We start from the raw sequence: 26,055 nt of genomic DNA, 5'->3' as shown, positions 1-26,055 counted from the left end.
GAGGTGACCTGAAAAAGGTATACCAGATGATGAGAGGCATTGATCATGTGGATAGAGGCTTTTTCTCAGCACTGAAATGGCTAGCACAAGAGGGCACAGTTTTAAGGTGCTCGGAAGTAGGTACAGAGGAGATGTCAGGGGTAAGTATTTTACGCAGAGAGTGGTGAGTGGGTGGAATGGGCTACCTGTGGCGGGGGTGGAAATGATAGGGTCTTTTAAGAGACTCCTGGATAGGTACATGGAGCTTAGAACAATAGAGAGCTATGGGTAAGCCTGGGTAGTTCTAAGATAAGGACGTGTTCGACACAGCTTTGTGGGCTGAAGGCTCTGTATTGTGCTGTAGGTTTTCTATGTTTCTATGCGTTCTTTGTTTCAAGGAAGGCAAAAGATGGAGAAGTTTAGGGAAGGACTAAGGGGAGAGTTGGGAGAGAGATGGAGGAAAAAGGGAAGGAGTGGGAAGGGGAGAGAAAGGGGGGTCAAAGGAGAGTTGGAGGGGGGAGCAGAGCAACAAAAGGGAAAGTTTGGGATGGTATGAGGGGAAAGTCTGCCCCATGTTGCTCAACATTCAAGTAAGTTCAAGGTTGCGACTGCTGCCAAGGTTTAATGATGTAAAGTTCAAGTGGGGAAGTGGATTTAAGGGTAAAGTGAATTGTGGAGCTGAACAACTACTCCTGTTTTTAGTAATCATATTCTGGAAAGATCAAAACTCAGGGAACGAATCTTCATGTTTGTATTTGAACCACAGTTGGTGACAAATTTGCAAAGAAACAGGGACTGCAGCAAATCTTTCAACTGAGGTCTGTTCATTCCTTGCTGATATGAATCTCAGCCTCAATTACCTGCCTCGGTCCCTCAACACTTAAAACTTCTAAAAATGCTTCAGTCTCAGAACTGAAAATTTCCACTGTCCCAACCTTAGACTTTTGGGAGGAAGGAAGTTCTAGATTTTTGAAAGCTTTTCTGTGAGAAACCGATCCATAACATTACTCCAACAGCCCAGCTTGGATTTTTAAGTTCTATTTCACTTCTCCAGTATTTTCTATCAGAGGAAGTAAATTCTCTCAATCGTTCCCATGAAATTTCTCAGCCAGAGAGTTTATTTACTTGCTAGTTCATAAACTGCTTAAAATTTATAAATTCATCACAGAGTCACATATTTCTGAAAGGAAAAGGCTAAATATTAAATTTCTATCTCAACATTTTAAAGAAACACGGGATTTTTTTTCAGCTGCAGGACTCCTTTAGAGAACCAGTACTCTACACAATCAGTTAATATTCTACAAACATTTTATTCCCTGCAGTGTGAGGTTAACAACAAAACCAACTTTGAATTGTAATGTTAAAGAAAGCCTACCTGAGGATTGCTAATCAGCCGTTGGTCAAGCATTTTTCTTGCACTGAGAGGTTTGAAATTTTCCATGGCAACTAATTTCCATGCTAATGAGATATGGCTCCAAGTAAATCCACTCTTGTTAGTTGTGCCTACTTGAAAATTTAATACTCACCCGGCTTATCAAGTAGCCTAGTGTAAGTAATTCGCAGAAGCAAGATAATCACAGGTGCTGGGTCCACTAGGTCAATGCTTTTCAAGGCCTTCTTCCTACATTGTGAATCTCTGAGTGAACTCTCATGGACACCACATATTGAGCTTGTGGATAATTATTTATATATTGTAGCTTCCTTGATAATTATTGTAAGTATATCCAGAACTCTCTCCAGTTAGCTGTCCTTATAAGAAAGCCATTTTCAGCTGCTGGCTTCATGTAGATATTTTCTTTAGCTGCTGCTGTGCTTCTTCATAATCTGGTTTACATGTTTAGTAAGTCTATGGCCTGTGGGGCCAGAACATGGGGAAGACTTTTTCTGTGCCGTGATTAAAATCTGATCTGTCATCTCCTGAATATATGGTAGATCTTTCAAGGATGACTCAGTGGCACAGGACTGGATCTTGCGGTCATATAGCTCTGCAGACCTAATTGCAACCAGAATGATGTTTATTATCACTGATATATTCCGTGATATTTGTTATTAATAGCTGCAGTACAATGCAACACAAAATGATTATTATAAAATACAAAACCAAATTCAATAGTGTGAAAGAGGAATAACAATATTGTATTCATGGGCCCATCAGAAATCTGATGAAGGAGGTGAGAAACCTGTTCCTTAAATGTTGATTGTGGGTATTCAGGCTCCTGTACCTCCTGTCCAATAGTAGGTCTGAGTTTCCGTGTGTTCTTGAGCATTGTATTTGTGGAGTTTGTCTGTTATTCCTGTGACACGGAGCAAAGAACACAGAACAGTGCAGCAAAAGAACTGATTTTCTTTGAGTTTTTTTTTTCTCTGCAGGTTGGGTGTTCGACGGTCTTTTTTAATCTTTTTTTTGGGAAGTTTCTTCGTTATGCGGCTGCCCGTTAGGAGTCGACTCTCAAGGTTGCATAATGTAGACATTGATAATAAATGTACTTTGAACTTTGGGCCTTGGGTCCACGATGTCAGTGTTGTGCATGATGCCAAATTAAACTAAATCCCTTTTGCTTGGTCAAAACCCTTGCCCCTCTATTCCCTACATATTTGTGTGTTCATCTCACAGTCTATTAAATGCCACTGTCTTATTTTATCATCACCAACCCTAGTAGCCTCTTCCAGTCTCTGTGTAAAAAAAAACTTGCCACACACATATAACCATATAACAATTACAGCATGGAAACAGGCCATCTTGGCCCTTCTAGTCCGAACACTTACTCTCAGCTAATACCACTGGCCCGCACTCAGCCTGTAACCCTCCATTCCTTTCCTGTCCATGTACCTATCCAATTTTATTTTAAATGACAATACCAAATCTGCCTCTACCACTTCTACTGGAAGCTCGTTCCACACAGCTACCACTCTCTCAGTAAAGAAATTCCCCCTCGTGTTACCCTTAAACTTTTGCCCCCTAACTCTCAACTCATGTCCTCTTGTTTGAATCTCCCCTCCTCTCAATGGAAAAAGCCTATCCACGTCAACTCTATCTGTCCCCCTCATAATTTTAAATGCCTCTATCAAGTCCCCCCTCAGCCTTCTACGCTCCAAAGGATAAAGACCTAACTTGTTCAATCTTTCCCTGTAACTTAGGTGCTGAAACCCAGGTAACATTCTAGTAAATCTTCTCTGTACTCTTTCTATTTTGTTAATATCTTTCCTATAATTCAGTGACCAGAACTGTACACAATACTCCAAATTTGGCCTCACCAATGCCTTGTGCAATTTTAACATTACATCCCAACTTGTATACTCAATGCTCTGATTTATAAAGGCCAACATACCAAAAGCTTTTTTCACCACCCTATCCACATGAGATTCCACCTTCAGGGAACTATGCACCATTATTCCTAGATCACTCTACTGCATTCTTCAATGTCTTACCATTTACCATACATGCCCTATTTGGACATATATTCCTACCAAAATGTAGCACCTCATACTTATCAGTATTAAATTCCATCTGCCATCATTCAGCCCACTCTTCTAACTGGCCTAAATCTCTCTACAAGCTTTGAAAACCTACTTCATTATCCACAACGTCACCTACCTTAGTATCACCTACATACTTACTAATCCAATTTACCACCCCATCATCCAGATCATTAATGTATATGACAAACAACATTGGACCCAGTACAGATCCCTGAGGCACACCACTAGTCACCGGCCTCCAACCTGACAAATCGTTATCCACCACTGCTCTCTGGCATCTCCCATCCAGCCACTGTTGAATCCATTTTACTACTTCAATATTAATACCTAATGATTGAACCTTCCTAACTAACCTTCCATGTGGAACCTTGTCAAAGGCCTTACTGAAGTCCATATAGACAACATCTACTGCTTTACCCTCATCAACTTTCCTCTTAACCTCTTCAAAAAATTCAATAAGATTTGTCAAACATGATCTTCCATGCACAAATCAATGCTAACTATTCCTAATCAGACCCTGTCCATCCAGATAATTATATATACCATCTCTAAGAATACTTTCCATTAATTTACACACTACTGATGTCAAACTGACAGGCCTATAATTGCTAGGTTTACTCTTAGAAGCTTCCAAGCTTACTCTTGGACCTTCCAAATACAGGTGCGTTTTTACAACAATCAATCGAAACACCTTGATCACACCTTGATGACTTTAAAACCAATTAGCTGCAACAGTCATGATTTTGTGTGCCATATTCAAGTGTTGGTCCATGGCCAAGTGGTTAAGGCATTGGTCTAGTGATCTGAAGGTCATTAGTTCGAGCCTCAGCTATGGCAACATGTTGTGTCCTTGAGCAAGGCACTTAACCACACATTGCTCTGTGACGACACCGGTGCAAAGTTATATCAGCCCTTGCCCTTCCTTTGAACAACATTGGTGGCATGAAGAGGGGAGACTTGCTCCATGGGCAACTGGAAACCTTCCAAGGCAAAAATCCACAGTCTCTCGAGAATAATGGAATAATATTCGCAATCAATTATTTTGTGTTTTATATTTGTAATTAATTGAATTCATTTTGTGGAGATCTGATTTCACTTTGACACGAATGAGTCTTTGTCTGTTGATCAGTGTCAAAAAAAGCAAATTAAATTCACTGTGATTTAATGTTGCAAGATAATAAAATATGAAAACTTCCGGGGTGTGGGGTGTGAATACCTTTTATAGACAATGCATAAAAGCTAACTTATGTATTTATATTTGTTGTATGTTCTTCATTATTATTATTATTAATATTATTATTATTGTGTTCTTTATCTTTTGTGTTTTTTTGTGCTGCATCAATCGGAATAAGAATTATTTCATTCTCCTTACACTTACGTACAGAAAATGGCTGCAGTCTATCGTGAATCTTGAATGCTTTTGAAAAGTTATAACACTAACACAGTAAATAGAAAAGCTAATTTTGCACAATATGCCTCCATCAAACAACATTAGGGAATTGCCAGATTATCCATTTCAGAAGAGCTGAGTGAAAGCTAAGCCTCGTTGGTGACAGGGTTAACTCCCTTTCTCATTCTCAAAACAGTAACAATTGGATCTTTCTCATGTAACTTTACAGACTGCATCACGACACTGCAATGTCAATTTAAATTGGTAAGTTCAAGTCACTGGAGTAGGACTTTAATTTATATCCTTTGGTCTGAGAAGAGTGCTGCCAACTGTTCAAGAATAGAAAGTTTTCTATGGACATGCCTGGAAATGTGAATGCCAAAAACAAATATTTCTTATCCAGACTTGTAAAAAACACTGGGGAAGGCATTCCAATTGAGCCATATTAACACATGAAAGGTTCTCTCAACTATGTACTTTTCTGAAAGTTGGATTTCTTTGTATCTTCACTGCTGATTTGGGATGGGAGAGGACAAAGTTATAAATTATACAAACAACAAGTCCAATGCTATATGGTCTTTTAAGGAATGTGAGATACAATGGCCCATCAGTTTTCAGAAGTGATTTTCTTTCAATTGCTTTCCCCTGCATTATTTGAAAACTTGGAGAAAGCCAACCATTCTTGGTAAGAGTGTCCACTGACAGGCTTGGAGAACCTTTCGATTTCTGAACATACATTGACTCTTGGCAGGTGGATGAAATGCCGCATCAATTCATTCGGTTTCACTCGGCCATAATGGAAAAAATATCTTGACATTAATGTTACTGCTGCCCTAGAAAACCACAATGCAAAACCTGACAATTAAAAAATGCTTTCACAAATAATCACAGTAGAATTGTTACCTGCCTGTGAAAGGTTGGGAACAAAAGCTAATTGTAGATCATGAAAATTTGAATGACATAGCCGACTTAGGATCTTAATTTCTTGAGTGATGGATTTTACAGGCTCCTCCGAACCAACAAGCCTGTGCAACCCAATAACACCCATATGACCAATCAACCTACTAACCCGTACGTCTTTGGAATGTGGGAGGAAACCAGAGTGCTGGAGAAAACCCATGCAGTCATGGGTCTTATGTTTTGTAACTCCAGAAAATAAGCAAAAAAAACAGGAGCAAGAACACTTGTCTACCTTGTTTCCCTTTTCCCTCTTTTTTAGTGAGATGCTCACATTTGATGTGGCAGCATAATGATGTATGCTATTCACACACTTCTTAAATATAACCCATCATGAATTATGTAAACAAACAAAGAATGCTTAATTAAGCAATGTATTTACAATAATACTCAAATATTACTGAAATATTGAATACGCTAAAATGGGGAGAACATACAAGCTCCATACAGACAATGGTGGGACTTGAACCTGAGTCACGTGTGCTGTAATAACGTTATTCTAACCAATACACTACCATGCCAGCCCAAGTCTTTCTCGTAAACTTCATAGACACAGTCACCTTGATCTCACTTCACAAGTGTTGGTTAACAACAATATGAATGAGCCTCACTTAGCTTCAGCAAGTTATCATTGGACTTATATCAATACAACTATTTACCAAAATAATGCAATTTTTAATAAAAGTTATAAAGTTAAATTGTTTCTAAAGAGGTAAAACATCTACATTTATAAATCTTGTAGCTTTTTATATTTACAAAGAATTGATTCAAACCATCAGGTAAATGTTCAGGAACTAATGATTTTCCAAACAATTTTTAAATGTCTGAATTTGGTCTAATTAAAATCCTTTTTCAGGTAATTGTGAAATTTAATATCTGGAGCATGAGAAATTTAGAATGAAAACATATTTAACCCATCTGCCTTGATCTATCAATATTTCTTATCAGAGTTTGTTATCCATATGAAGCTGTTGTCCCTTACCTTTGGAAGTAAAAAAAAAGGTCTTCTACTTCTGCAATTTTTCTGAAAAGTAGAGGGAATCCCACCTATAAAGTAGTTTAGAAATAAAACAGATTAATGTAGATCATTAATGTTCCAGTCATTAGCACATCTTCCATAGTTATCTTGGAGAATGTCTCAAGCCTCCCTTGAGCATTATTTCTCTACCAGCCTCAGATGAGCATTCATGGAAGTGTAGCGGTCAGGGCATTACTATTACAGCTCGAGGCATCGGAGTTCAGAGTTCAATTCCGGCGTCCTCTGTAAGCATGCTTGTATGTTCCTTCCCATGCCAGCATGGGTTTCCATAGGGTGCTGTGCTCTCCTCCCAGGTTCCAAAGACATTCCAGTTAGTGGGTTACTTGGTCACCATCAATGATCCTGTATCTGGTCTTGCTGACATTGAGTAAGAGGCTGCCATTATGGCACCAGTCAGCCAGACCTTCAGTCTTTCTCCTATGTTGATTCATCACCAGCTTTGATTCTGCCTATGAAAGTGATGCTTTCATCAATCTTGAATATAGCATTGGAGCTCGCAACACAGACATAAGTATAAAGTGAATAGAGCAGGGGGCTAAAGCACACAGCCTTGTGGTGCACTTGTGCTGACGGAGATTGTGGAGGAGATGTTTTTACCAATCTGAACTGACTGGGATCTGCAAATGAGGAAATAGAGGATCCAACTGCACAAGGAGGTATTGAGGCTAAGGACTTGGAGCTTATTGATTAGTTTCGAGGGAATGATGGTATTGAATACTGAGCTCTCGTTGAGAAAGGACATCCTGATGTATGCATATTTGCTTTTCAGATATTCCAGGGCTGAGTGAAGAGCCAATGAGTGACCACTTTATTAGGTATACCTGCTCATTCATGCAAATATCTAATCTGCCAATCATGTGGCAGCATCATAAAAGCATACAGACATGATGAAGAGGTTCAGTTTTGCAGACCAAACATCAGAATGGGGAAGAACTGTGATCTAAGTGACTTTGATCGTGGAATGATTGTTGGTGCCAGACAGGATAGTCTGAGTATCTCAGAAACTGCTGATCTGGGACTTTACACACTCTCAACAGTTTACAGAGAATGATGATTAAAACAAAGGACATCCGGTTCTGTGGGTGATAATGCCTTGTTAATCAGAGGGACCAGAGGAGAATGCACAAACTGGCTCAAACTGACAGGAAAGCAACAGTAACTCAAAAAATCACATGTTGCAACGGCGGTGTACAGAAAAGTATCTCAGAATGCACAGCACATTGAACCTTGAAGTGGTTGGAGTACAGCAGCAGAAGACCATGAACATAGACTCTTTATTTGGCATATGAGGTACAGTACCTAATACAGTGTCCTTAGAGTGTATTTGTGTAATGCAACTTTCTACGCCTTAAGGTTTCTTAAGAATCCAACTAGCACATTTCAGTAGAACTACCTGTAATACAAAATTATGACACAGTGCACTTTGCAATGCTTGCCAAGTGACTGGGGTTGGGGGCTGCATCCTTACATCACCAAAGTATGTGGCCAGATAAGCAGAAGCTGGAATCATTTTGTATATTTCTGTTGATTTGCCTTTGTCTTATGAAAAAAGCATAAACTGCTGGCAGTTAATTTAATGTACAGTACAAGTCAACTGGTTACATCCAGTTTCTGAATACACATTCATTTTGCCTGAGTAGACCCTCTAATTCATAGAGACGGAGCCAACACACACACTACTAATTATCTTAACTCAGAAACACAAAAGAAAGAAAGCAACCCTTGGAGATTCTGATGGGCCCATTAGAGACAATGAAGGCGTTAAAACATTAGCTCTTAACAGATTATAGATGCATTCACTCCCATTTCTCATATAGGAGCTTTCTTGTTAGAGCCCAGAGAATAATGCAAAGCCAAAAAGAAGCAATAGCATTTTAGGCACAAAATAACAGTCCTGGGTAACTGTGAAATTTATGGCAGATTGAAATCTTTCAAATGTCTTTGTTCAGACTTAGTTCACCAAGGACGGAATAAGTGTCCTTTTCTAGACACTTAAATCCCATTTTCCCAGGCAGCTTTTCCACTGCTATCTTGAGATATCTCTCTGGTTACATCCACACTAAACCGGATAATTTTGAAAATGTTGGTTTTGCGTAAAAACAATAGGCATCCACACTATGTGTTTTTAAAAATATCTCTGTCCACATTAAAACAGATATTTCAGCGAATCTTCTCTAACTGCACATCTACCAAAAGCAAGCGACATGTTTGGTGTCGAATCTCGCCGTGAAAGTGCGCGTTTGTGCAGTTACAGACTAGAAAAACTTAAAACGTTGGACAGCTGTTGGCTCTCGCGCAGGAGGACTTAAAAGTGAAAAAAAACAAATACTGGAGCGTATGGAGGCAACCGACAGGGAGTTCACGGACAGATTGACCCGGCTGACGACGAACATTGAAAAACTGATGAACTCTGTTGCATTAATAAAGCTCCTTGTTAAATGTATAAACCATGTCTGCATCAGTGTTATCTTGTATTTCCATACAATGTTACATTAGGCTGTTACACATCTATTGTCAGAGAAGTACTTGCGTAAATAGGTAAACCACCTTCATATGAGCAAGGACAGTAAACAGGGCAAAAATTAGTATACTTTTTTATTCAGTAAGTTATGGGTCAAAGTATTTGCTGAGTACATTTTGTACTTAGAAGAGTACACTCTTCTGGCTTCAGTCTCATTGCCGTCTGTTCTGAAATTGTTACGTTGCGTTCAAGAAAACAATGAAATGGTGCACTGCCATCACCATCTGTTCCGGCACGTCATGACAGCATTTTTAGATTTCTCCGGTTACCCTGTCCACACTGCTCCAGCCAAGCGGTGTTTTCAAAATTACACACCCTGAAGAGCGTTTCTGAAAATCTCTGGTTTCGGGGGACGAAAACGCCGTTTTAGTGTGGACGGAGGGTAAAAACAAAGAGAAAAAGCTTTGGTTATGGATTTATCTGGTGTAGTGTGGACGTAGCCTCTGTATACACATGACTGTATGGCTAGGCATAGCTCAAATACCATCTACAAATTTGCAACAATACAACCATTGTTGGTAGAATCTCAGGTGGTGACGAGAGGGCATACAAGAGCGAGAGGAGTGAGATATGCCAACTAGTAGAATGGTACCACAGCAACAACCTGGCACTCAACATTAGTATGATGAAAGAGCTGATTGTGGACTTTAGGAAACGTAAGATGAAGGAACACATACCAATCCTCATAGAGGGATCAGAAGTGGAGAGAGTGAGCAGCTTCTAGTTCCTGGGTGTCAAGATCTCTGAGGATCTAACCTGGTCCCAACATATTGAAGTAGTCATAAAGAAGGCAAGACAGCGGCTACACTTTATTAGGAGTTTGAAGAGATTTGGCATGTCAACAAATACAGCCGAAAACTTCTATAGTTGTACTATGGAGAGCATTCTGACAGGCTGCATCACTGTCTGGTATGGAGGGGCTACTGCACAGGACCAAAAGAAGCTGCAGAAGGTTGTAAATCTGATCAGCTCCATCTTGGACACTAGCCTACAAAGTACCCAGGACATGCCCTTTTCTCACTGTTACCATCAGGTAGGAGGTACAGAAGCCTGAAGGCACATACTCAACGATTCAGGAACAGCTTCTTCCCCTCTGCCATCCGATTCCTAAATGGACTTAGAAGCTTTGGAAGCTAACTCACTTTTTAAAATATACAGTATTTGTTTTTGCACATTTAAAAAAATCTACTCAATACACGCAATTGATTTACTTGTTTATTTATTATTATGTTTTATTTTATTTTATTTATTTTTTTCTCTCTCTGCTAGATTATGTATTGCATTGAACTGCGGTTGCTAAGTTAACAAATTTCACGTCACATGCCAGTGATAATAAACCTGATTCTGATTCTGATTAAGGAGAATACCTTATTCTGAAGAATCTCTGTTGAGTATCGTTGAAGTGCATCAGTGTCAGTACCACTATGTCTAATCCAATCCGGAAGAATGGCAGAAAAAATGTTTGCAAGCTTGATTTAATTCTGCTCCATTTAAAATATGAGCAACAATTCTCACAAGGGAAAAGAAATTTGCATAGAGACATTTTTATCTAAAACTATTGGTAATAATGATTTGAAAACTGTAAGGCTCCACAAGTATTTTTTTTTAAATTTCACCTGTGCATATGACAATAAATTACATTTGAGTTTACTTAAAGTTTGATAACTTGCTGATGCTCAAAATGGCAAAGTTGATTCTTAATCATTTAATGGACTCAAGTTATCACAGGCTTTGGACATAAAATCACATGCTGGTACCCTAAAGTGCTGGACAATGTATCTCGTGGTTTCATTTCAATGCTGTTCTGTTTCTAAATACAAAATTTTAGACTAAATGGGATAAGTAATGTGAGGAGTAATAATGACTGAACTGTGTAACCCAGGTTAATTAAACCCAAATATGTAAAGTTAGAAAGCTCCACGTTTGAAGGGATGAAAATGAGGTTTACTGAATTTAAAAAATAGAGAACTTGAGAAAAATAGTTATGGAGAATGAGATGTGGCTGATGAGGCATGGACAAGCGAGAGAAACACATCAAAATATTAGAAACTAAAGATATAAACTATTAAAAGTGGAAGTAATAGTTACTATCTCTACCCTACTTACTGGAAATCATTAGGGTGAAACTCCTGGAGGAGAGATGATATCGATAAAAGATTTATTGAAGCAATGGCAATAGCGAGCACCAGCTATAGCGAAACAATATCGACAGAGAGTAGTGTCGAAGATCTCTACCATGTAACCGGGAATTACTTCTGTTAAATCATACCAAGGGATTTGGTCAGTTTTTTTTCTATCACTTTTCTGAATCGACTTTCTGTGGATGATCCAGTATTTCATCCAATGAACCAACAGACAAGATGGCAAGCCACCCAAGATCGAAGAACTAGCACGGGAATGAAACGTTTCAAGATGTAGAGGATTTAATATGGTTGCATGTACAAGTTTCTTCATCATTCAAAGGATCTGAATATGATTTTCTGGAAGAACTGATTAATTTTGCTAAGACTTTGATAAGTTACTGGAAGAGATGTACTTTGTTTAAAAGTTGTGATGTTGGAGAATTTGTCGTGAAAGGATTTAAGCTGCATACATGCTTATTTTGAGATTGAATTTGAATTTTTAGACATACTGACCTGAAAGTAAACTGAAGTTAACCATATTACTTAATAGGAATTCAATTAGTTTTCTAACTAACTAGGGATAAATAAAAGGAAAGGTTAGGCTGTTAACTTTTAAATTGGGAATAACACTAGATCTAATTAGTTAGAGGAATTGGAGTGAAAAAGGTTACTCAAATGAATCTCACTGTTTCTACCTAAAAAGGAATTTGGTTTTCATTTGATATCCGAGATTTGGAAACTAGTACAGAATGTTGGAATTTTGAAATTTTCTTCCTCATGTAAATATTTTGTGTTTATTGCTATTTTTTATTAACAAAACTTGCATCTGGAGCACTTGTGGAGCATTTGTGTTTTCTATTCACTGCCTCATTCTGAAACCTAGATGTTTTGATGGCCCGCTAGCACCAGATGTAGTACTATGTAATTTGATTTTCACATAAAGACTGCGGCAGCCAGTCACATGAGATAAGATGAGCACTAGGCAGGTGTTACAACTGCGATGGGAAATCATTTGGAATTATACAAGCACAATCAAATTGATAAACCATTTAAAAGAGGTCAATTTTATCGTCATGTGCACAAGTACATGTTCAATACAATATTTAAAAAATTGCTTGGAATAGCAACACAACAAAATACTGAATATACTGTAAATTATAAGACCATAAGACATAGGAGCAAAATTAGGCCATTCAGCCCATTGAGTCATGGCTGATTTACAACCCCTGTCAACACCATTCCCCTGCCTTCTCCCCAGAATCTTTGACAACCTTTGGCACCCTTACTAACCAAAAATCAGAATCTATTAATGGAGCCACTTTTGTTTAATATAATTCCTAACAGATCCATTATATTTATTTTGACCAATTTAACTGCTGCCCTCTTGACATAATTATGGCACTGTGGTTGATTATTAAAATTGATATCCTTTGAACTGTTAACCTTAATCTGACTGTATGCTGCTGACTGTTTAAATGTTGTAAATATTCCACTAAAATTAATACTGCTATCAAATCTCAGGGCTGAGGTAATATTTTCTAATCACAGTTTCAAGGATCCAGTTACTGAATGATGGGCATACCACTGCTGTCAAATTAATCACTGAGATCAAAGGACTTTAAGTATAATTGATGCTGTCTATTGTATCTTTAATGTCAGATCCCGACATGAATTAATTGCAGCATTATACATTATACAAAACTACAATATTCCCAGGTGCAAGCTTGGTGAAATCAAATCGGATTCTTTCTATATATATTTTGTAACGTGTGCTTCATTCACCAAGGTTGCCAGATTCCTGACACGTGAGTGCAGCTGAGAGCAAAAGAGTAATTTCTTGAAGATAAATTTTACAGTAGAAGTCATGGAATTTTATGGAAAAATGTAAGGCTGTTACATTTTCACAAAAGCATTAATATATTTTAAATGAGCATTTAATGTGGCTCTCGTGTCACAGGTCCTGTGACGTCATGAGGAAGGTATCCCACAAAGAAGCCAATTAGTTTGTCCCTATTTTTCTTTATCCCTGTACATGAAATTTCACAGTGTCTGCGAAACATTCCCATGATTCAATTATACAACAGCTTTTTTTTGCACTTCAAAGCATTTTTCTGTGTGTCATGAAGATGTTTATGAACGTGTAGATTGGCATCATGTGAAAATGCAAGGCCTTCTCTGTTTCAGTGCTGTTTTAAAGGTAGACATAAAGAGCTTCTGTTTTCAAACATTGGAAACACAAACATAGAAAAAACTGTAGAGAAACAATTTGATTTCCCAAGCTCTGCAGTTGAAATTCATTGAATTCTAGAGAATTTGCATTAATAGAGAAATATCTCGATTAATAACAATACTGATTGTACTGACACTGAAACTGATGGATGGAAAAACCTTCAGCTCCTTTTTGCCCCACTGCGAATGTTGGTTTTTACACTTGTGCTATTACTTCATATGTGCAGTCCTTTACCATACCCAAATTTCTGATCTGGAGGATGATTTGCGGCTTATTATGGAGAGATTCATCTCTGGTGGATGACACTCAGCATGACGAGAGAGGGAGAATTCCCTCACAGAGGGCAAAAGACTTCAAGTGAGTTCACTGTGGGGTAGAAGAATGGAGACTCAAGTGACTGCCCATGCCTCAAAATAGATCAATATATACATTGCTGGAGGAACCTAGTGGGTCAAGCAGCGTTTGTGGAGGAAGGATGAACAACATTTCAGGTCAAGATCCTGTATCGGTCATTATAGATGGGTTTGATTGTCAGCATAGACATGGTGGGCCAAATGGCCTTTATCTGTGCTGTACAGCTCAGTGACTCAATTACTTTAAAGACATGCTGATTAGTAGGTAATTGCAATTTATTGCTTGTGTAGACTGCTGGTAGCAGAAGCAGAGTGAAGATGATGGGTGTGTTGAGCAAACTGGTTTCAGCCAAGTGAATGGGATTGATGGGGTTGCTGTGAAATGACTTCCAAGTATTTCATGACAAATATAAGTTATGGAAAGTCTGCCCTTCATGGCCTTGAACAAATTCAAAGATTCTGATTCCCACAGCTCTCCAGGGTATAGAATTCCAGAGATCCACAAGAAACTATCTGTTGGAGGAACTCAGCAAATCGAGCAGCATCTATGGGGGAAAAGGAATTGCTGGTGTATGAGGTTGAAACCCTGTATCAGGACTCAAAACTCTGACAATTCCTTTCGTACCACAGACGCCGTTTGACCTACTGAACTCCTCCGGCAGATTGCTTGTAGCTCCAGATACTAGTATCTGCAGTCTCTTGTATCTCCAAAGTTTCACAACCCTTTAAGAGAAGAAATTTTTCCTCATCTTCATCTGAAATTATTGATTCCCTGTGCTGAAGCCTTCAGCTTCTAGATTCCTCCTCAAAGAGAAATATCTTATCTTAATCAAAACACTCCAAAACCTCCATGCATCAAGAAAGATACCTTTCTTCTATCCAAATACCAATGACTGTAAGCCCAACCAGGCCAACATCCATTCTTTGAATCAATCTGATGAACTTCTCTTAAATGTCCCACCAACCCTTACCAACTTTTATTGACGTACCATAGAAATCATTCTATCGGGATGCAACTGCTCTGTACATGACTGCAAGAAACTGCAGAGTTGTGGATACACCTGAACTCATCTTGGAAAGCAACCTCCTCTCATGGATTCTGTCTATAATTCTTGCTGCCTCAGTAAAGCAGCCAGCATAACCATAGACCCCACCCACTCTAAATATTCTCTGAGCAAACACGAGGAAATCTGCAGATGTTGGAAATTCAAACAACAACACACACAAAATGCAGGTGGGACACAGCAAGCCAGGCAGCATCTATAAGGAGAAGCACTGTTGATGTTTTGGGCCGAGACCCTTCGTTAGGACTAACTGAAAGGAAAGATACTGTGAGATTTGAAAGTAGTGGGGAGAGGGGGAAATGCGAAATGATAGGAGAAGACTGGAGGGGGTGGGGTGAAGCTAAGAGCTGGAAAGGTGATTGGCGAAAGTGATACAGAGCTGGAGAAGGGAAAGGATCATGGGACAGGAGGCCTTGGGAAAAAGAAAGTGGGAGGGGAGCACCAGAGGGAGATGGAGAACAGGCAGAGTGACGGGCAGGGAGAGAAAAAAAACAAACAACTAAATATGTCAGGGTGGGGTAAGAAGGGGAGGAGGGGCATTAATGGAAGTTAGAGAAGTCACCCCATCTGCCCGCCACCCCATTCAGGATAGAGTTCCTCTTGTCCTCACCTACCACACCACCAGCCTTCAGGTCCAACATATAATTCTCCGTAACTTCCGCCACCTCCAACGGGATCCCACTACCAAGCACATTTTTCCCTCCCCCCCTCTTTCTGCTTTCCACAGGGATTGCTCCCTACGCAACTCCCTTGTCCACTCGTCCCCCCCATCCCTTCCCACCGATCTCCCTCCTGGCACTTATCCTTGCAAGTGGAACAAGTGCTATATTGGCACTTACATTTCCTCCATCACCACCATTCAGGGCCCCAGACAGTCCTTCCAGGTGAGGCGACACTTCACCTGTGAGTCGGCTGGTGTGCTATACTGCGTCCGGTGCTCCCGGTGTGGCCTTTTATATATTGGTGAGACCCGACGCAGACTGGGAGACCATTTCGCTGAACACCTACTCTTGGTCCGCCAGAGAAAGCAGGATCTCCCAGTGGCCACACATTTTAATTCCTCATCCCATTCCCATTCTGATATGTCTATCCATGGCCTCCTCTATTGTCAAAATGAATCCACACTCAGGTTGGAGGAACAACACCTTATATACCGGCTGGGTAGCCTCCAACCTGATGGCATGAACATTGACTTCTCTAACTTCCGTTAATGCCTCTCCTCCCCTTCTTACCCCATCCCTGATATATTTATTTTCCCCCCTCCCCTTTTTGTTCTCTGTCTGCCCATCACTCTGCCTGTTCTCCATCTCCCTCTGGTGTTCCCCTCCCCCTTTCTTTCTCCAGAGGCCTCCCGTCCCATGATCCTTTCCCTTCTCCAGCTCTGTATCACTTTCACCAATCACATTTCCAGCTCTTAGCTTCACCCCACCCCCTCCAGTCTTCTATCGTTTCGCATTTCCCCCTTCCCCTCCTACTTTCAAATCTCTTACTATCTTTCCTTCCAGTTCGTCCTGACGAAGGGTCTCAGCCCAAAATGTTGACCGTTCTTCTTCCTATAGATGCTGCCTGGTCTGCTGCGTTCCACCAGCATTTTGTGTGTGTTGTTTTTCATTGTATCTTGACACATGTGACTTCAATAAACTAATGCCAATACCATTGTCGATGCAGGTATCTTTCCTCAAGAGAAATAAGAAAAGTTTTGTTTCTGTTTCTATGCCTCCATTTGCAAACTAGCTTGTCAATTACTTATGTAAACATCCAGGCCACTATCTCTGAGTGGTGAAATCAGTTTATATGTCTTACTAGTGTAGTCATGTTCATGTGTTATTGACATTGTTGAATTGCAAGCTTGGAGCCATCCACATTCTTGTCAGTTTAATTTCACTACTGCTCTCCTTATACACTGTAGAAACTTACATATTCCATAACGGAATGAGGACATTTAGCCCAAGTTGTTGCTAGCTCTCAGAGAAGTCTATTAATCCCACTCCTCCACTGGCATCTCTGCAACATACTTCCACTCACATGCCTGTCAACATTCGCGGCTAGCCCCAATATTCCCGTCACCCAGCTACACAAGGAATAATTTGCCGTAGCCAGTTAAATTACTAAAGTTCAAAGTTCCAAGTAAATTTATTATCAAAGTGCATATACACCACCATTATCAACCCCGAGATTCATTTTCTTGCGGGCAATCACAATAAATACAAGAAATACGATAGAGTCAATGAAAGGCCGCACCCAACAAGATGGACAACAACCAATGTGTAAAAAGACTGTAAGTACAAAAAGAAAGAGGAAAACAAAAAAATAATAATAGTAATAAAGAAACAAACAATAAATATTGTGAACATAAGATGAAGAGTCCTTGAAAGTGAGTCCATATTCTGTGGGAAAAGTTCAGTGCTGGGCAAGTGAATTGAGTGAAGTTGTCCCCTCTGGTTCAAGAGCCTCATGTTTGAAGGGTAATAACTGTTCCTGAACATGGTGATGCAAGTCATACCTTCTTCCTGATGGCATGATCAAGAGGAGAGCATGACGTGGGTGGTGGATGCTGCCTCTCTGTGTAGATGTGCTCAATGGTGGGAAGAGCTTTAGTTACGATGGACTGAGCCATATCCACTATTTTTGTAGGCTTTTCTGTACAAGGGCATTGGTGTTTCCATGCCAGGCTGTAATGCAACCAGTTAAATTACTCTCTACGACACATCTATAGAAATATGTCAAAGTTATAGATGGCACAAAATCTTCTTAAACTTCTAAGAAAGCAGAGGTGCTCTCATGCTTTCTTCATAATGGCACTTATGTGCTGGACCCAGAACAGATCCTCTGAAATGATAACATTGAGAATTTTAAATTACTGATCCTCTCCACCTCTGATTCCCTGATGAGAACTGACTCTTGGACTTCCGGTTTCCTCCTCCTTATTAAATATTCATCTCCTTGGCCTTGCTGGCATTGAGTGAGAGGCTGTTATTGTGGCACCATTCAGCCAGATTTTCAATCTCCATCCTATATGCTGATTCATCACACCCCTCTGACTCAGCCAACGACAGTGGTATCGTCGGCAAACTTAAATATGGCATTGGAGCTGTGCTTAGCCTCACAGTCATAAGTGTAAAGTGAGTTAATCAGGGGACTAAGCACGCAGCCCTGAATGCACTTTTGCTGAGAAAGATTGTGGAGGAGATGTTGTTGCCAATCTGAACTGACTGGGGTCTGCAGGTGAGGAAACAGATCCAGTTGCACAAGGAGATATTAAGGCCTAGGACTTGAAGCTTATTGATTAGTTTTGAGGGGATGATATCATTGAATGCCAAGTTGTAGTCAATGAAGAGCATCTTGATGTATGTACCTTCACTAACTAGATGTTCCAGGATTGAGTGAAGAGCCAATAAAATGGCATCTGCTGTTGACCTGTTGTGACATTAGACAATTTGGAGAGGATCCAAGTCACTTCTTAGGCAGGAGTTGATATGTTTCATCAACCTCTCAAAGCACTTTATCATAGTGGATGCAAGTGTTGCTGAATGATCACATCTGGACCTCCTGTATTTAACTTGGTCACCAGACCTGAATGCCTCTGATCTGGCCCTCAGCAGACTGCAGATCTCATGGTCCATCCAGGGCTTCTCGTTAGGGAAGGCTCGGAAGGATTTTGTGGGGCCAAACTCATTTATCACTTTTTATGAAGCTTGCGAAACCTATGACATATTCATTCAGATCCACAGATGAGTCTTTGAGCACGTCCCAGTCCACCGACTCGAAGCAATCCCATAGCCACTCTTCAGCCTCCCCTGTCCACCTCTTTGTTGTTCTCATCTCTGGAGTCTTGCTCTTTAGCCTCTGCCTGCAAGCAGGTACGAGGAGGACAGCTAGGTGATCAGATATTCCAAAATACATTCTTGACATGAAATGATAGGCATTTTTAATGGTAGTATAATAATAGTTGAGTGCATTGGGACCTTGGGGGCTGCAGGTAATATGTTGATGACAAATGTGGCAAGTACCATTATAGTTTTGGAGTATGCGAGGAGACTAGAGTGTTGATGAGAAATCCACATGGTCATGCAAGTAGATGGGTGGTAAATGAGTCATTTGGCTTGCTTGACATTGTTGGTTAGGACATTGAGTAGAAGAGTAAGGATCTTCCAGCAATATAGGTTACCTTTGGAGTACTGTGTGCAATTGTGATCACCTCTTTCCAGGAAAGATGTGGGGGCTATAAAAAGAATGCAAAAGAAGTTGACCAGGATTAGAGAATATGGTATACAGAGAGGTTGGACAAAATAGGATTTATTTTCTCTGAAGACTGAGAGAAGACCTGATAGAAGTTGATATAATGATGTGAGGTATAGGTAGACAGCCAGGATCTTTTTCCTAGAGTAGAAATGTCAGGTACTATAAAACATGCATTTGAGATAAGTGGGGGGAAATTTAAAGGAGATATGGTCTAGGAATAATGGTGCATAGTTCCCTGAAGGTGGAATCTCATGTGGATAGGGTGGTGAAAAAAGCTTTTGGTATGCTGGCCTTTATAAATCAGAGCATTGAGTATAGGAGTTGGGATGTAATGTTAAAATTGTACAAGGCATTGGTGAGGCCAAATTTGGAATATTGTGTACAGTTCTGGTCACTGAATTATAGGAAAGATATTAACAAAATAGAAAGAGTACAGAGAAGATTTACTAGAATGTTACCTGGGTTTCAGCATCTAAGTTACAGGGAAAGATTGAACAAGTTAGGTCTTTATCCTTTGGAGCGTAGAAGGCTGAGGGGGGACTTGATAGAGGCATTTAAAATTATGAGGGGGACAGATAGAGTTGACGTGGATAGGCTTTTTCCATTGAGAGTAGGGGAGATTCAAACAAGAGGACATGAGTTGAGAGTTAAGGGGCAAAAGTTTAACACGAGGGGGATTTTCTTTACTGAGAGAGTGGTAGCTGTATGGAACGAGCTTCCAGTAGAAGTGGTAGAGGCAGGTTCGGTATTGTCATTTAAAGTAAAATTGGATAGGTATATGGACAGGAAAGGAATGGAGGGTTACAGGCTGAGTGCGGGCCAGTGGGACTAGATGAGAGTAAGCGTTTGGCATGGACTAGAAGGGCCGAGATGGCCTGTTTCCATGCTGTAATAGTTATATGGTTATACAGTCCAACTGCTGGTGAGTCAGTATCCTAGCAAAAACTACACCATGAAGACAAAAGAGCACTCCAAGCAACTCTGTGTAAAGGTTATTGAAAAGCACAGGTCAAGGGATGGATACAAAGAAATCACCAAGTCACTGAATATCCCTTGGAGTACAGTTAAGTCAATTATCAAGAAATGGAAAGAATATGGCACAGCTGTAAATCTGCCACAATCCATTGTTGAAAAAAACTCACATGAGGTTTCAGCTAGAGTTTGCCAGAAGGCATGTGAGAGATGCTGAAGTCAGCTGGAAGAAGATTCTATGATCTGTTGAAACCAAAGCTGAAACATCAGACAAAATAACTGATTGTGTAAGCCAAACACTGCACATGATCAAAAACACACCATCCCTACCTTGAAGCATGGTGATAGCTGCATCATGCTGTGGGGATGCTTCACTGCAGCAGGCCCTGGAAGGCTTGTGAAGGTAGAGGGTAAAATGAATGCAGCAAAATACAGGGAAATCCTGGAGGAAAACCTGATGCAGTCTTCAAGAGAACTGCAACTTGGGAGAAGATTTGTTTTACAGCAAGGCAATGGTCCCAAGCATAAAGCCAAAGCTATACAGGAATGGCTTAAAAACAACAAAGTTAATGTCCTGGAGTGGCCAAGTCAGAATCCAGAGCTCGATCTAATTGAAAATTTGTGGCTGGACTTGAAAAGGACTGTTCACTCATGATTCCCATGAAATCTGACAGAGCTTGAGCAGTTTTGTAAAGAAGAATGGGGAAAATTTTCAGTGTCCAGATGTGCTAAGCTAATAGAGACCTATTCAAACAGAATCAAGGCTGTAATGCTGCCAAAGGTGAATCTGCTAAATACTAACTTTGAGGAGGTGAATATTTATTAAATCAATTTCAAAGTATTTTGTGTTTCGTGTTTGTGATTAAATTAATTTCGATCACTTTGTAGAGATCTGTTTTCACTTTGATACAAAAGAATCGTTTTCCGTTGATCAGTGTCAAAAAACAAATTAAACCCACTGTGATTCAATGTTACAAAACAATAAAACATGAAAACTTCCAAGGGGGATAATACTTTCTATAGGCGCTATACATAGATTGATTGTATGTGCATAAAGTAATGCTAGGCTGTACATAGGGTGACTGATGGAAAATAATAAAGTAGTGGTGACGTTAGTGGGTCCAGATGTTGCTAAGTCTTACTGCTTGGGGAAAGTAACTGGTTTTGAGTTTGATGGCTACCTCCTCCCTGAAAGAAGTGGGACAAACAGTTCATTATCAGGGTGGATGGGAGGCTTCATGATTTCACTGGCCCTTGATGGCAGGTAGGCTGTTGCCAGTGATGCATTGGGCAGTTTTGACTGCCCGTTGTTGGGCCTTTCTGTCAGCCTCTGTGTAGTTCCCGGACAAAAAATCGGTGCATTTTCTCAGGATGCTCTCTACTGCACATCTATAGAATGACGTTAGTACGGATGTGCAAGATGCAACTCTCCTATGGTGCCTCCCCACCTATGCCTCTACATTCTAAGCTTTCTTAACTATGTAGGATGTGTTCTGAGACCATGAGAGATGTTGGTGATATGCACTCCCAGGAGTTGAACCTGCCTGGAGTTTCCATTTCTGCACTGCTGATAGGTGTAAGCGGTGTGTGTTCTCCTGAAGTCATTGACCATCTCCTTTGTCTTGTTGACATAAAGGAAAAGGCAAATGATCTGCATGTGAGAGATGTTACATAAAAGTTCTTTATTACAGAATACATCAATATAGTGTAAAGTTACCTTAATATCCCTCAGGGCACATTAAATATTGGAGGAACTCAGGCCAAGCAACTTCTATGTGGAGAAATAAAGATAGTACATAGATCATTGAACAGTACAGCACAATTCAAACCCTTTAGCCCACTATGTTTTGCTAACTCTTTAAGCTACAGTCAATCAAACAGTCAATGTTTCAGACCGAGACTCTTCATCTGAACTGGGAAAGAAGGGGGCAGAAACCAATATGAAAAGATAGGGGCAGGGGCAGGAGTACAAGTTCCATCTGCCATTTTTCCAGCTGGTTCAGATCCCTCTGCAAGTTTTGTTAGCCTTCCTCGCTGTCCACTACAGCCCCAATCCTGATATCACCCACAAATTGTTCATCCAGTTTACCACATTATCATCCAGATCTTTGATATGGATGACAAACAACAATGGACCCAGAGGGGGACATCACGTGATCACGTAGGATCGAGACGCAGGGACCCAGCCCTCCCGTAAAAAGTTAATAAATTAATGTTTAAATGAAGAAAAGTTAGTCAATACTTTCAAAAAGTTACTTATAAACGACTCCAGACTGTGTCAAGCTATGCCTCAAGGAAGGAAGATGAAGAAAACTAATACCGGGAAGACTACGCAAGTTGGAACAAGAACAAGGCCCACGTCTACCGAGGAACCACGATCTTAGGTACATTATATCACCGGCGATACGGAACAGGAGACTGTGGCAACACTGGCCACTTCCAAAGGAAAAAACCATCATGAACTGCGCAAACGCGAAGGATGGAGCATGCGCAAACGGGAGCAACAAGAACTACAAAGCCCAGCTACCACTGCAACTGAAAGTGATAGCGAATCGGAGGGAGAGTCAAATCTCTCAGATGAAGAAAGAGGTAAAAGTCCTTCTAGAAATATAGAAAAGACTTTGAGGCAAATAATGCGTAAATTAGACACATTAAAAGTAATTAAAAATAATCAAAAAATACTCGAAAAAAAAGACCAAAATGGAGATTATGCTTGATAAAATGACAAAGAGACAGGAAAAAATGGAAAAAAGAATTACAGACTTGGAAACTACAACGGAAGACATGGTTGAAAGAATGGACAAAATGGAAAAGGAAAATACTGCTTGGACATCAGAAAGAAAACAATTTATGGAAAAAATTGATGCTTGAAAATCTCAGTAGACGAAATAATATTAAAATTGTTGGACTTAAAGAAGATATAGAAGGAGAAGATCCAATAAATTTTTTTCAAAAATGGATTCCTGAAAAATTGGGAAAAGAGAAACTCCAATTGAGATTGAAAGGGTGCATAGATCTTTAAGGTCAAGGCCTCGAGCTGATCAAAACCCACAATCAATTTTGATAAAATGCTTATGATACCAAGACAAAGAAAAGATCCTGAAGGCCGCTGCCCAAAGTGCCAAAAATAGAAATGGGCCACTGATGATAGCAGGGAAACCAGATCTTTTTTATCCTGATATAAGTTACAACCTGTTGAAGAGAAAGAAGGAATTTAACCCAGCGAAAAAAGCCTTATGGGAAAAGGGTTATAAATTTACAATGCGTCATCCAGCAACACTGATAATTTTTTTGGAGGAGGGAAAAATTTTTTTTTCCGATTATCGAAAAGCAGAGGAGTTTGTACAAGAACTTCCATCTATTCGCTAATTACACATAGAGGCTTCCAAACGTAATGGATTAAAGATGAAGATAGACCCAAGGAACAGAAGTGATGGACATTTATGGATATTATAGAAGAGAAAAGCAAAATTTTAGAAATACTAAATGAGAATAGTATTTTTCTTCTCTTCTTATACATATACTTTTTTATGTTGCGGGGGGGGCTGGGAGGCTGTGGATCGGTTACTGCGGGATTCACGTGTGTAATCATGGCGGTTGCCATGACCCGTACAGCAGAGGGGGGTAATGTTGTGTCTTTTTTCCACAACATTAGTAGGGGGGTATTTTTTTTTTCCTTTATATTTTAATTTTTTTCTATCTTTTTGCCTGGATGATTGGTGGGGACACACATAGCAACATGGAGATTTCTATAAAGATTTCCCAGGATACCACGAAAGTGGAAAGATTAGGTATTATTATAGATTGGAGTAATATAATAAAAAAATAATAATGACTAATCTACTAAATTTTTTAAGTTTTAATGTTAATGGGCTTAATGGGCCAGTAAAAAGAATAAGAATTTTAACATATATTAAAAAAAAATGAGAACTCCGTGGAGCATGTGGGGATCTTCCAACATCCAGGCATTCCCTTTTTTTTTCTTTCTTATTTTTTTAATAGGGATGCTAGGGGGGAGGGGTTAAGGGGAGGGGGGCTGGGTAACACTTTTTTTTTCATGCACATTTATTCTGTAACTATTTGAAAACAATAAAAAAAAGTTTTAAAAAAAACAATGGACCCAGCACCGATCCCTGTGGCACTCCATTAGTTACAGGCCTCGAGTCAGAGAGGCAATCATCTACAGCCACTCTGTCATCTTCAGCAAAGCCAGCGTCTAATCCAGTTTGCTACCTCAGCTTGAATACCAGGTCACTAAACCTCCATAAACAATCTTCTATGCAGGAATTTGCCAAAATCCTTACTAAACTCCATGTTGACATCAACCACTGCCTTGCCTTCGTCAACCTTCTTGGTAAATTCCTTGAAAAACTCTACAAGAGTGCTTAGACATGACTTGCCACACACAAAAAGCCATGCTGACTATCTGTAATCAGTCCTGGTCTATTTCTTAGAATACCTTCTAATAATTTTCCCACTACTGATATTTGGCTCACAGGCCTATAATTTCCTGGTTTATTCTTAGAGCCTTTCTTAAGCAATGGGAAAACATTAGCTATCTTCCAGCCCTCTGGTACCTCAAACAAGAGAAAATCTGCAGATGCTGGAAATCCAGGCAGCACACACAATCCTGCCGAAGGGCCTCAGGCCAAAACGTCAATTGTACTTTTTTCATAGATGCTGCCTGGTCTGCTGAGTTCCTCCAGCACAGTGTGTGTGTTCCTCCGGTACCTCACCTGTCACTAGGGATGATTTAAATATCTCTGCTAGGGCCTCCGAAATTTCCGCACTTGCCTCTCACGGGGTCCAAGCGAGAAGCTTGCTAGGTCCTTGGGATTTATCCACCCTAATCTGCCTCAAGACTGCAAATACCTCCTTCTCTGTCATCTGTCTAGGGTCCGTGACCTCACTGCTGCTTCGCCTCACTACTACAAATTCACTGTCCATCTCCTGACTAAATGCAGATGCAAAAATTAAATTTAGGATCACCTACCTCTTTCAGCTCCACACATAAAGTACCACTCTGATCTTCCAGAGGACCAATTTTGCCCCTGGTTATCATTTTTCTCTTAATATATATCTCTCTCATTCATCTTGTGCATTGGAGTAACTTCACATCTTCTTTTATCCAACCTAATTTATATCTTTAAGTGTCCTCTTGCATTTCTTATATTCCACATGTACCTCATCTGTTCCTGTCTGCCTATATCTGCTATACCCCTCCTTTTTCTAAACTTGGCCCTCAATATCTCCTGAAAACTAAGATTCCATAAACATGTAATCCTTGCCCTTTATTCTGTCAAGAACATACAAGTCACGTACTCGCAAAATATCACTTTGGAAAACTTCCCACATACCAAGTACATCCTTGCTAGGAAGCAGCCAAGATCCTTTCGGATATCACCAAAACTGGTATTTCTCCAACTTAGAATCTCAACTCAAGCTCCAGAACTATCCCTTTCCATAATTGCCTTGAAACTAATGGTATTCTCATCACCAGGTGCAAAGTGTTCCCTCACACAATCATCTGTCACCTTCCCTATCTCATTCCTTAATAGGAGATCTAGTATCACATTGTCTCTTTTTGGAGCTTCTCTGTATTGTTAAGGAAACTTTCCTGAATACAATTTTCAAAATACTTTCCCTTGCTGCCCTTTTGCAGTATGGGTGTCCCAGTCAATATGTGGAAAATTATTTTCACTTAC

The sequence above is a fragment of the Hemitrygon akajei genome, chromosome 6 (genome assembly GCF_048418815.1).
Source record: "Hemitrygon akajei chromosome 6, sHemAka1.3, whole genome shotgun sequence".
NCBI lineage: Eukaryota > Metazoa > Chordata > Chondrichthyes > Myliobatiformes > Dasyatidae > Hemitrygon > Hemitrygon akajei.
Note: the sequence above shows the minus strand (reverse complement) of the source record.